The following is an 11970-nucleotide window of genomic DNA, read 5'->3' on the forward strand; positions in this document are numbered from 1 at the left end:
TCTATATGTTTGGTATTTTCCAAGCTTTTTCTGTTATTTATGTTTAGCTTCACTCTGTTGTAATCAAAGAAAATGCTTTGCATGATTTAAATCTTTTTATATTTACCAAGACTTGCTTTGTTAATCGAAAATGTGGTCTGTTGAAGGGGAAAAGCTTTACAAAAACTTGCCCAAGAAGAAATATAAATTCAGAATAGACCCTTAAAGTGATTGAAGTAATAGTTAAAAACCCATCTCAGAAATAATATTTCATGCACACATGGCAGTTACTTTTATCAAAAATTTACAGAAGAAATAATGTCAATCTTACACAAAATATTTCAGAGAATATAAGCAATTACATTCCTCAGCTCATTTTGAGGCTAACATAATCTTTGTGTCTGTGTGTGTGTGTGTGCGTGCACGTGTGATTTGGGTGAAAGTTTACAGAGCAAGTCGGTTTCCACTTAGCAATTCGTACACATTTTGTTTTTGACACTGATTGCAATCCCCACAATGTCGCAGCACTCTTCCCACTTCCTTCCTATGTTTATCATTTCCCTTTGTCCTTCTTTCCTATTCCTTCCTTCCTTCTAAGCTTTATCCCTGACAAATGCTGCCCTTTTGATCTTAAATCGTGGATTATTCTAAGGAGTATGTACCTCCCTGGTGTTATTGTTCACTTTATAGGCCTGTCTATCATTTGGCTGAAAGTTGACCCATAGGAGTGAGTTCAGTTCCAGGCTTGAAAGGTGTCTAAGCGCCATAGACTCAGGGGTTCCACCAGTTTCTCTCAGGCCAATAAACCTGTCTTATTTATGATTTTGAGTTTTGTTCCACATTTTTCTTCCACTCTATCTGAAACTTGTTATCCCTTTCAAAGCAGTCAGCAGTGGTAGCTGGGCACTATGTAGTTCTTCTGGTCTCAGAGTCATGGAGGCTGAGGTTCACATGGTCCATTAATCCTTTGGACTAATTATCTCCTTGCATCTTTGAGTTTTTTTTCACTCTTCTTTGCTCTAGATGAGGAGAGACCAATAGTTGCACCTTAGATGGTCACTCACAAGCTCTTAAAACTCCAGTTACTACTTGTCAAAGTAGGATCTGGAACATTGTCTTTGCAGACTGTTATGCCAACTGACCCTAGTGTCCCTCAAGACTGTGGTCCTGAGCCCCCAAGACCAGCAGCTAATTCCTTCAAGGAATTTGGTTATGACTCAGAAGTTTTCATCATAACTTTGCCCCTTGTATGCTCTACTATATTCATGGATATATCTGCAGCAGATATAAATATATATGTAGAAATAACCTCTGCCAAGCCTATATATATTTGTGGGTGTAGTCCCCTTCACTTTCCCACCTCTGTTCAGCTTTAGTGTCTATCTACATATCTACTCACAGATTATTGTTATTACTGTTATTGAAGGATTATGTATGTGTGCTTCTCTCAGTGTCTTTGTTTACCTTGATCATTCTGTGCTGACTTCCCCTTTATTATATATTTCCTTTCCCTTCACCCAAGTTAATATGTATCTACCCTTTAGTTGTTATTTACCTTCTCTTCCCCTCTCACCCCTCTTAACCTTCAAAGAGCGATTCTTTCTGTGTGTCAACTTTTCTTGACTTTTTACAGCAGTGGTCTCATACAATATTTGCCCTTTTGTGGCTGGCTAATTTCACTCGGAAGGAAGGTTGGGCAATCTACTTCCACAGTGATACTGCCTCGGAAACCCAAGGAGGGGTCGCTATGAGTCGAGTCCGACTCGACGGCACCTAACAACAACAGCAACAATTTCACTCAGTACAATGTCCTCTAGGTTCATCCATGTTAGGAAGTGTTTCATAGATTCATTATTCTTTAATGTTGTGTAGTGTTCCATTGTGTGTATGTACCATAGTTTGGTTATCCATTCCTCTGTTGATGAGCACTTATGTTGTTTCCATCTTTTTGCTATTGTGACTAGTGCTGCGATGAACATGGGTGTGCATTTATTTGTTTGTGTCATCACTCTTATTTCTCTAGGATATATACCTAGTAGTGGAATCACTGAATCATATGGTATTTTTATTTCTAGCTTTTTTAGGGAGGGTCATATCATTTTCCATGGTGGTTGTACCATTTTACAGTCCCATTTTACAGTACCATTTTAGCAGTGTATGAGGGTTCTAGTCTTTCTACAGCCTCACCAGCATTTGTTGTTTTCTGTGTTTTTGAACTTTTCTATTAATGCTGGGGTGAAATGATACCTTATTGTTGTTTTGATGTCCAGCTCTCTAATCATTACTAATGATTGTGAGCATTTCTTCAAGTGTTTATTAGAGGCTAACATAATCTTGATTCCAAAACCTGATAAACACAGTATAAGGAACAAAAATTACAGGTAAATCGCATTTGTGAACATAAACACAGATATTCTAAAGAAAGTATTAGGACATTGAATCTAGAAATATATTTTTTAAAAAATAGATAAAGTGGCTAATGGTCTCCTAGCGTCGGAAGTGAAGAAGAACACAAAAAACAAACAAACAAACAAAAAAAAAAAAAACAGGCATTTAGAAGCAATTGACCCTAGGACATGATGGCTCTTACGAGCAGAAGAACCGGATGGTGCCCGGCTACCAATGCCAACCACTCAGGGAAGGATCAAATCTGGAGATCCTGGATAGAGTGGGAGGGAAAATGTGGAACATAATCCAAAAAGTCAATAATGACCAGAATTACTGGTCAGATGAAATCTGGAGAGACTCCCAATACTATGGCCCTGGAATACATTCTGCACCTGGAATAAAACACACCCCCAGGGGCGGGCTCTCAGCCCAATAGTTAACAAGATGTACATGCAGACCACTTAACCCAGGATGCTGCACTCACATACTCTATGGTAATACATCCCTTAGAGCAATGGACCACGGGGCACGAGAGGACCGACGTTCAAACTGAGGAAATGCGGGACAAACAGGAGTGCATAATTATGAGGGGCACAGGGGGAGGGTTGCAGGGTAGGGAGGGGAGGAGACTGGGTTAGGGTTGGACATGGTGAATGGGGAATGAAACTAAATGTACGCATTACGTTGAATGTAAAACAAGCTCTTAAAATAAAAAATAAAATAATAATTAAAAAATTAAAAAAAATTGGGAGAGAAAAAAAAAAGAATAGCCCAGGCCACAAACTGCATCATGGAGGTCTCCTGTGGCCAGGCAGAGAGCAGTGAGAAGCCCAACATCAAGGACATGACATCCGAAGGTTACTCCTTCGACTCCTATTCCCACTTCGGCATCCATGAGGGGATGCTGAATGGTGAGGTGTGGATCCTCAATTACCGCAATTCTATGTTCCACAACCGCGGCCTCTTCAAGGACATGGGCTTAGGCACAGGCATCCTTTGCATGCTTGCCGCCAAGGCCAGAACCCGCAAGTCATAGGGATTGAGTGTTCCAGCATCTTTGATTACGTGGTGAAGATCATCAAAGACAACAAGTTAGACCACGTGGTGACCATCATCAAGGGGAAGGTGGAGGGAGTGGAGCTGCCAGTGGAGAAGGTGGATATTGTCATCAGCTAGTGGATCAGCTACTGGCTTTTCTACGAGTCCATGCCCAATACCATGCTCCATGCCCATGACAAGTGGCTGGCACCCCATGGTCTCATCTTCCCCAACCGAGCCACACTGTATGTGACAGTCATCCAGGACTAGCAGTACAAGGACTACAAGATCCACCGGTAGAAGAATGTGTATGGCTTTGACATGTCCTGCATCAAGGATGTGGCCATCAAGGAGCCCCTGGTGGACATGGTGGACCCCAAGAAGCTGGTCACCAATGCCTGCCTCATAAAGGAGATGGACATCTACACCATCTAGGTGGAAGACCTGACTTTCACCTCCCCATTCTGCCTGCAAGTGAAGTGGAACAACTACATCGGCGCCCTGGTGGCCTACTTCAACATTGAGTTCACCCGCTGACACAAGAGGACTGGCTCCTCCACCAGCCCAGGGTCCCCATACAGGCACTGAAAGCAGACGGTATCCTATACGGAGGACTACTAACCGTAAAGGCTGGCGAGGAAATCTTTGGCACCATTGACATGAGGCCCAATGCCAAGAACAATCATGACCTGCCTGGACTTCACCATCAACCTGGACTTCAAGGGTCAGCTGTGCGAGCTCTCTTGCTCCACCAACTACTGCATGTGCTGAGGGCAGCCTGCTGCACTGCAGGCCTAGAGCTGTGGTGTTCTTAGGAGGTTTAAGGACACCCCCCGACCCCCACACCTCCCTACCACTGAAGGGGGTTTTAGGGGCTTGGGCCAGAGTGGGTGGGCACATCATGACTGTATTTTTCATAACTTATGTTTTTATATTGCATTTACACCACTAAATCTTCAGCTGGGACTTGGACAAAAAAAAAAAAAATGATGCACCATGTCCAAGTTATTCTTATTTCAGCAGTGCATGGTAAATTTAATTTTTTAAAAAATCAGTGAATATACCACATTAACAAATTAAATAAGAAAAAACAGATAATCTCAATGCTGCAGAGAAAATAAAATTCAACATTCATTTGTGATATAATCTCTTAATGGGCTAGAAATAAAAAGAGGATGTCTTGATATGAAGAAGGGTACTACAGACACTAACAGCAAGCATCCTAACAGTGGCAAAATGTTGACACTTTTCTTTTGAGATTAGTAATTTGTTGCTATGGAACAAATTACCCCAACTCTTAGTAGCTTAAAATGACAAACATTATCTCACGGATTCTGCACATCAGAAATTTGGAAGTGGGTAAGCTGGATGGCTCTGACTTACAGAGTCTCTCATGAGGTTGTGGTCCAGATACTGGTTTGGGGTGCAGTCATCTAAAGGCTTGACTGGGGCTTGAGGAGACTTTCAAAGTCATTCAAGTAGCTGTTAGCAGGATACTTCAGTTCCTTGCTTATTACTGGTTGGAGTCCTTGGTTTCTCGTGAGATGCCAGCTAGCTTCCCCTAGACCTAGTTTCCATAGACTGAGGTAGATGCCACAATGTCTTTTATGCCCTAGACTCAGAAGTGATATACCATCACCATGTCAATGTGGCCACACTCTACTGGTCACACAAAAGATAAGAGAGGTGACTACACCCAAGTAGGAGTACCAGCAGCCAAAGATTATTGGGGGCCATCTTAGAGGTTAGTTACCACAGCCAGAACCAAGGCAAGATCTTCATTTCCCACTGGCATTTCCTGGAGGCCTAGCCAGGGTAGTAAAAAAGAAAATGAAATAAAAGGCATAAGCATTCAAATGAAGAAACAAACTATTGCTGTTTACAGTTGATGTTTTTCTTTATACAGAAAATCCAGAAGCCTACAGCTAAAAGGCATCTTCTTTCCTTCCCACAAGCCCCTGGGCTACCTGCACATAAGCCCCTCTGCTTACAAGTCATTGCCAGTGAATTCCAGGGAAAGCCAGTTCCACTGGAAGGGAACTAAAAGTCCTAGGGGTCTTAGGCAAGGTTTCCCCTGAAAAAGGTGAAATTAAGCCAAAAAAAGAGCAGAAAAAGATAAATTTTCCGATTGGGAGAAAAAAAAAAAAAAGAATATATATATATAAACAAAAGTAAAAGGAGAGCAAAAAACAAAAATGGACACCAGTAAATGAAGTACACCTGAATGAAAAGGCAGGAGGAGGAGGAGAGAAGGGGAGACAGCAGATTTACTAGAGAAAATGGGGACAGGAGGCAGTTAGACTGGGACGCAGCAGGTGTTGTGAGCTGCTGTCAGTCAACTCTGATTCATGGTAACTCTATGGATGACAGAATGACATGCTGCCTGGCCCCACATCATCCTCAAGACTGGCAGCGCATTCAAGCCCATCACTGTGGATATTGTGCCAACCCATCTCTCCACGAGCCTCCTACACCTTCATTGGCTCTCTGCTTCACCAAACATGATGTCCTCCTCTAGTGGTTGATCACTCCTGATGATGTGTCCAAAGCAATCAAGTTGGACAATGTTCTTTTGTGATCTGTAAAGTTTTCATTGGTTAATTTTCAGAAGTAGACCACTAGGCCTTTCTTCCTAATCTGTCTTAGTCTAGAAACTCTGCTGAAGCCTGTCCACTATGGATGACCTCGCTGATATCTGAAAAACTGGTGGCATAACTTCTAGCATCACAGTAAACCACCATAGTGCTACAACTGGCAGACGGCTGGTGGTGTATAACCACACTGAATATTGAATTAAGGAGACTTTCACTGCCTTGAGTATAAACAATATTCTATAGTCTGGAGATAGGTAGTTTTTATAATGGATAAGTAAACTGTGGTGAAATACAAAACATAAATAGTAATTTAGAGTAAAAAATCATGCATTTAACATAACTTAAACATTTAAAACAAGCTATCTTCTATAACCATGTTTTAAAAAGTTATTTCAAAGTAGGGGCCCTAATTAATTTATGGCATAAATAGACTATCAAGCATAACCCAAAATGCATAAACAGCAGAAGATAAACTAGATGAACGGGACCTTTTAAAAATTAAATTTTTATGCACATGGTGATAGTTGGAGCTTTGTGTCAAATTGGCTGGACCACAATTCTGTATGGTTTAAGCAGTTGTGATGTGGGTTATTCCTATGATGGGATCGGATGTATATGTTTTAAGCAGCCAATTTGTTGAAAGGGAGTTTCCCTAGTGGTGTAGTCTGCTTCCAATATACTTATGGACATCCTGGGAAAAGAGACACTCTTCTGTGGATTGGGATTCTGTTGTGCTGCCTGCAACTGTCCGTGAGAACAGCACACCATTCGGCCTGGAGATCTTGGATTCATCATTCATTGGAGTCAACAGCCAGTATACTGCCTGCCAACCTTGAGCTCATCACCCCCTACAGCTCTGTGAGTCAGGAAAAGCCTCCAGCTTGACGTTTGATCCAAGAACTTAGGACTTGCCAGGTTCTATAAGTGCGTGAGCCATTTTCCTAAGATAAAGTTCTCTTTCTCTATATGTATATATAAGCTTTACTGGTTTTGCTTCTCTAGAGAACCCAGCCTAACACACACATCAAAAGATTTCTCTAAAAGAATAAAAAGAGAACCTACAAATTGGTTAAAAAAAAAAAAAAGATTTCACAATAACACACCTGACAAGGGACTTACCTCTAAAATTTATAGAAAACTCCTGACACCTCAACATCAAAAAGACAAACAATCCAATTAAAAAATGGGCAGAAGACATGAACAGACACTTCACCAAAAATGATATTCAGATGGCCAACAAACACATAAAGAAATGTTCATAATCATTACCCAATCCACTGCCATCGAGTCGGATCTGACTAATAACAACCCCTCCTTGGGTTTATGAGGTGGTGTCACTACAGAAGTAGATTGCCCAATCTTCCTTTCGAGGAGTGGCTGGTGGGTTTGAACTGACAGCCTTCTGGTTAGCAGTCAAGTGCCTTAGGCACTATGCCACCAGAGCTCCCTCATAATCATTAGCCAGTAAAAAAAATCCAAAAAACCAAACTCACTGCTATCAAGTTGATTCCAACTCATAGCAGTCCCCCTTGGGTTTCTGAGGTGGTAAATCTTAGTGGAAATAGATTGCCCAGTCTTCCTTCTGCAGAGTGGCTGGTGGGTTTGAACTGCCAACCTTCTGGTTAGCAGTCAAATGCCTTAGGCACTACACCACCATTAGCCATTAGCCATTAGCCTTTAGAGAGATGCAAATCAAAACAATGAGATAACATCTCACCCCAGCACTGATAGCAAAGTTCAACAAGACAGAAAATAACAAATGCTAGCAGGGATGTGGAGAGATTGAGACTTGCATACACTGCCAGTGGGACCGTAAAATGATACAACCACTGTGGAAATCAGTATGGCAATTCCTCAAACAGTTGGAATTAGAAATATTATTTGATCTAGCAATCCCATTACTAGGTATATATCCTAAAGTAGTGAGAGCCAGGACACGAACAGATATATGCACACCCATGTTCATTGCAGCACTATTCACAATAGCAAAGAGATGGAAACTACTTAAGTGCCCATCAAGAGAAGAATGGAAAATCAAACTGTGGTACATGTACACAATGGAATACTATGCAACACTAAAGAATAATGCAGAATCTGCAAAACACTGCATAATAGGGATGAACTTGGAGGACATTATGCTGAGTGACGTAAATCGATCACAGAAGGACAAATATTTTATCAGTCTGCTATTGTAAAAAGTCAAGGAAAGGTTTATACATGGAAGGAAACTTTCTTTGTTGGTTACCAGGAATAGGGTGGGAGGGAAGAGGAGGGAAAGGAAAATTCCTAGATAGGTTGAGGGGGGAATAAAAAAAAAAAAATACACACACACACACACACACACACACACATATATATATATATATGTACACCAAAGGTTTCCTGGGGCAGCAGGGAGAAGGAAAGACGAAGCTTTTGTTTGGGGGACATTGTTTATGCTAAGCATGGTGTGATATTTTAGAAAAGGATAGCAACAATGGTGGCACAACATGGAAAATGTGATCCATGTCCCTGAGTTGTAAACGAGGAAGTTATGTTGGTGAATGTCTTTTTTTTTTTTTTAACTTTAATTTTTATTGTGATTTGAGTGTAAACAAATTTATTTTCCACACAACACTTCATACACATTTTGTTTCATGACATTGACGGCAATTCCCCACAATGTAACAGCTCTCTTCCCACTTCCTCCCTGTAGTTACCTCTTCCCTGTGTTCTTCCCTCCTATGCACTCCTGCCCCTTGAGCTGTCTTCCTGTGCAAACACTGCCCTTCTGTTCTTCTATGATTGATTGCTCTAAAGAGTGTATCATCTACCTGATGTAAATTTTCACCTCATATACCTGTCTATTGTTTGGCTGGAAGCCATGGGAGTGAGTTCAATTCCAGACCTGAAGGGTAATTGGGGCCACAATCTTGGGGGTCTTACCAGGCTCTATGAGATCAGTAAACCTGGTCTTTTTCGTTTGTTTTGTTCCACACTGTTCTCCCCCTCTATCCAGGATCTCCTGCACTGATCCCTTTCTGAGTGGTTGACAGTGGTAGCTGGGCACCATCTATTTCTTGTGGTCTTATGGTCATACAGGCTGAGGTTCACATGGTCCACTAGTCCCTTGGACTAATTTTTTCCATGTGTCTTTGGTTTTCTTCTTCTTCTTTGCTCTGGACGAGGAGAGACCCATCGTTGCATCTAGATGGCCACTTGCAAGCTTTTAAGACCCCAGTCACTATTCACCAAAGTAGGATGTAGAACAATGTTTTTGTATATTGTTGTTGTTGTTATGTGCCGTCGAGTCAGCCCTGACTCATAGCGACCCCTCCTTGGGTTTCCGAGGCAGTATCACTACAGAAGTAGGATTGCCCAACCTTCCTTCCGAGGAGTGGCTGGTGGGTTTGAACCGCCAGCCTTCTGGTTAGCAGTCAAGTGCCTTAGCCACTATGTTTGTATATAGTTATTGCCAATTGATGAGCTTGATATCCCCTGTGATCGTGGTCCCTAGCTCACAGATCCAACTACTCACTGACTCAGGGTGTTGGCTGTAGCCAAGAAGCTATCAAAACGTTGCCCCCTGTTAGCTCTATTAGGCGAATGTCTTGTGTATGTTTTCACCACAATAAAAGAAAAAAAAAGTAACTTCATTATTTTGCATATCACAGAATTCACCCTTTTTAAATGTACAAACTCACTGCCGTCGAGTCAATTCCATCTCATAGCGGGTTTCCGAGGCAGTATCTCTCCAGAAGTAGATGGCCCAATCTTCCTTCTGAGGAGTGGCTGGTGGGTATGAACCACCAGACTTGTGGTTAGCAGTCAAATGTCTTAGGCACTATGCTACCAGAGCTCCCTTTTAAATTTACAAGGCAATGATATTTCAGTAAGTTTACCAACTTGTGTAACCATCACCGAAAATCAGTTTTAGAACATTTTTATCCCTCCAATTAGTTTCCTCATATACATGTACTGCAAATACTTGTTCTCCCTCCCCCATCTCAAACAACCACTAGTCTACTTGCTGTCTATGGACTTGCCTATTCTGGACATTTCGTACACACGGAATCATATAATATGAGATCTCGTGTGTCTGGCTTCTTTCACTGAGCATGCTGCTTTTGGTATTCATCCACCTCATAGCATGTATCTATCTGTATTTGCTTCCTTTCTAGTGGGGAATAGTATTCTACTGTATGGATATATCACATTTTGTCTCTCCATTCACCAGTTGATGGACATTTAGAATGTTTCCAACATTTGGTTATTATGAACAATGCTACGAAAAGCATTTGTGTGCAAGTCTTGATGTGGGCGGATATGTTTCCATTCCATCCAAGAGTGAAATTACTGGGTTCTCTGGTAAATGTATGTTTAACTTTTGAGAAACAGACGGTTTTCCAAAGTGACCACACCAATTTTCATTCCTCTAGCCACACAAGTAGCTTCTCATTTCTTTACAACCTTGACAATTTTTGTTATTGCCTGTCTTTTTTATTATAGCCTTTGTAGTGGGTGTGATGTGGTACCTCATTGTGGTTTTTATTTGCATTTCCCCAGTGATTAATGATATAGACCATTTTTTTATGTGCCAATTAGCAATTTGTATATCTTCTTAGTGAATTGTCTATTCAAATCTTTTGCCCATTTCTTCAGTAGTTTGCTTGTCTTCTTATCGTTGAGATAAAAGAGTTCTGGATAGTCTCTTCTGGATATACATCCATGTTGTTTTCAGTGTCATCTTCTCTTAAACACAACTTACCATGGTCTTGGATCTCCCTATCAGAATGGTGTTTTGTCCTTGACATCTTTGGTAGTGGTAGTCTAACTTTTCCTAACAATTTTTATAGTACACTATAAATCCCTGGAAACTTTTTTTAGTATGATATTAATTTTTTTGTGTTATTAATGTGATATTATTAATTTTATGTGATATTATTAATTTTATGTGATATTAATATGTGTATGATATTAATTAAAAAAATTTTTAGACTAACACTGTGTTAGTTTCCTATGGCAAATGTAAAAACTGCCACAAATTTAGTGGCTTGAAACACCACAAATTTATTCTCTTGCTGTTCTGTCCAGAATGAGTCTTATGGGACTAGAATCATGGTGTTGGCAGGGCTGATTCCTCCGGAGGCCCCAGTGAGAATCTGTTGCTCGCCTCTTCCACCTTCTGGGAGCTGACAGAATCATCTCTCGAGCCTCTGCTTCCATAGCTTTCTCCACTTTTGTTATCAACTCTTCCTCTTATTTTTTTTTTCAAGTTTTGCTGTTGCTTCTCTTTAATTGATTTATAGTTCCTGGTATATACTCCTTTCTCCACTCTTCACTGAACACTTTCTCACCAATGGTGCACCCAGCAGCCACCTAAAATTCAAAGTATAATTGTATAGCTTCTTCTCTGAAGTAGCTGGAGCAGCCACATAGGCCCTCCATGAGTGAGCTGAGACCAACACTAGCAAGACTGTGAATCCAGCCACCTGCTCACATAAGGCCTGCGCCATCTCACTTTCATGAGGTCAACCTCCATCTCACACAAACCTTTGTGATTATATCTAGGACCCACCCAGATAATCCAGGATAAACTCCCTAGTTCAAGGTCCATACCCCTAATCACATCTGCAAAGCCCCTTTTGCCATATAAAGTAACATGCATAAGTTCTAGGGATTAGGTCGTGAATATCTTTGGGGACCATTGTTTAGCCTACCACACTGTCCAATTACCAGCTAAAGTTGAATTAATTCTGATTCACGGTGACCATGTGTGTCACAGTAGACTTGTGCTCCATGGCTGAACTTTCAGAAGTGGGTCACCAGACCTTTCTTCTCAGATACCACTTAAATCTCCACACTTTGGGTTAACAGCCAAGCACATTAGCCATCTGTACTACCCCAGGACTTCTACACTGTCCAGTAGAAATATAATATAATGTTAGCCACAAATGCAAACTACATATGTAATTTAAATTTTTTTTTTTTT

At 41.0% G+C, this 11970-nt stretch overlaps 1 pseudogene; it reads left to right on the plus strand.

The window, feature by feature from the left end:
* Window positions 1-3142: 3142 nt before the first annotated feature.
* On the plus strand, window positions 3143-4176 carry LOC103205616 (annotated as a pseudogene).
* Window positions 4177-11970: the final 7794 nt, after the last annotated feature.

Source organism: Orycteropus afer, unplaced genomic scaffold, assembly GCF_000298275.1.
Source record: "Orycteropus afer afer isolate SDZICR_OR568_19922 unplaced genomic scaffold, OryAfe1.0 scaffold00290, whole genome shotgun sequence".
Lineage (NCBI taxonomy): Eukaryota > Metazoa > Chordata > Mammalia > Tubulidentata > Orycteropodidae > Orycteropus > Orycteropus afer.